We start from the raw sequence: 1,604 nt of genomic DNA on the forward strand, positions 1-1,604 counted from the left end.
CCCCTGACCCTTCACTGTTTCCGCTTTCTGTTGGACTCGTCACCCTGTCTGTCCTCACGAAAGCTTACAGCGATTCAGAAAAAAAAAAACAAAAATCTAATTTCCTCTTTACCCCAAATGTCCTGCATCAGCCAAGGTCTGTTCGGTGTCTAAAGTTTGTACTGGAGCCATGAGGCTAATCTAGCTAACAGGTAAAGGAAGCTTATAGCTTAGAAACAGCATAGCTCAGCCTGCATGCCTTCAGCATCACACAGTTGCCTCAAACCACATCAAATCCAATCTCTAATAGACTTGCTTATGTGGTTTCTGACACATCTGGCATACTGCTATCTAAAAATAGGTAAAGGTATGTGGCGTAGCAAAACAGTAGCAACAGTGATACATAGAAGCTTGAACGTTGTCTTTGCTTTTGTCCCTATTTTCAGATTACAGTGTAATCTGTACCTATGTAATAGGGTAGCGTAAACGTACAGGCAAAATGCCTGAACCATTGCTTTTAAAGCATTAACTTGGGCCTGAGCATGTGCTCACAGGAATGACGTTTGCTAGAAGGACGTTGCTGGTTTTTCCATTTGCCACACCGTGACATTTCTTAGATCACACACACTTCCCCTGAGAGCACAAACACAAACGCAAACATTACTGCAGAGCGCAGAGGCTTTTTTTAAATAGTCTGACTGGCCTGACATATTTAGGTTTTTTTGTTGCATTTCCTTCTCAGGCCGTGCAGACCCTGGACTCCAATAAACAGCAGAAAAAATGAACAAAAAAAAAGTGAAGTTTGAAAGTTAGTCATCACGGGCTGTTGGTATGTGGTAACCTGTAAATTTAGTTTGTAATCTAAGCTAGACACTTCCTATCCACTGTATCATCAAAGTGAAATGTCTGCCGAAACTTCTGCAGCCCAGCTGAAATGGCTTCAGGTGTTGCTAAAAAGTGTCATGATTGTCCAACCATGTGAACCTTCATTATTCAGCAGTGACGGACGATTTCTCTCAGTAATCTCATTGTCAATCATTAGGGCAGCTTTAATGTGTGGGGGAGAAAAAAAAGCATTTAAAGCATGCAGTCTAAAGCTTAGGCCGTGCTCTGCATGATATTTTTATAGCAGGCACAATGTCCTTGTCTAATGGACTCGGGTTTTTTATAGTTAGCTGATGCTGTCTCTAATAGCTTATAATGTATTCATTTACTCTGAATGTCTGCACTGCTCAGCTGTGAGTATTTGCAAGGCATTTTCAGACAGGTCTACTTCATTTCCTGCTTCTACTATTAACTAATCTGTTAATCATAGCTCAGTTTTCTCTTCATTCACGCACAAATCTTTCGCCTTTTACTAAATATATCCATGGATGGAACATTGAGTCCTAATTTTGAAGGCAGAGTGAAACCTGCTAGTTTCGTGGACTGGAGGTTAGGGAACCAGCCCTGTGACCAGAAAGTCGCTGGTTCGATTCCCAGAGCTGACAGTACATGACTGAGGTGTCCTTGAGCAAGACACCTAACCGCCAACTGCTCTGCAGATAGGGCTGCCCACTGCTCCAGGCAAGTGTGCTCACTGCCCCCTAGTGTGTGTGTGCTCAGTAGTGTGTATGTGTTTCACT

The 1,604-nt window shown here is 42.6% G+C and overlaps 1 pseudogene; it reads left to right on the top strand.

Annotated features, from left to right (window-relative positions):
* Nucleotides 1–1,291: 1,291 nt before the first annotated feature.
* Nucleotides 1,292–1,396, top strand: LOC119265304 (annotated as a pseudogene).
* The last annotated feature ends 208 nt before the right edge of the window (nucleotides 1,397–1,604 follow it).

The sequence above is a fragment of the Pygocentrus nattereri genome, chromosome 15 (assembly GCF_015220715.1).
Source record: "Pygocentrus nattereri isolate fPygNat1 chromosome 15, fPygNat1.pri, whole genome shotgun sequence".
NCBI lineage: Eukaryota > Metazoa > Chordata > Actinopteri > Characiformes > Serrasalmidae > Pygocentrus > Pygocentrus nattereri.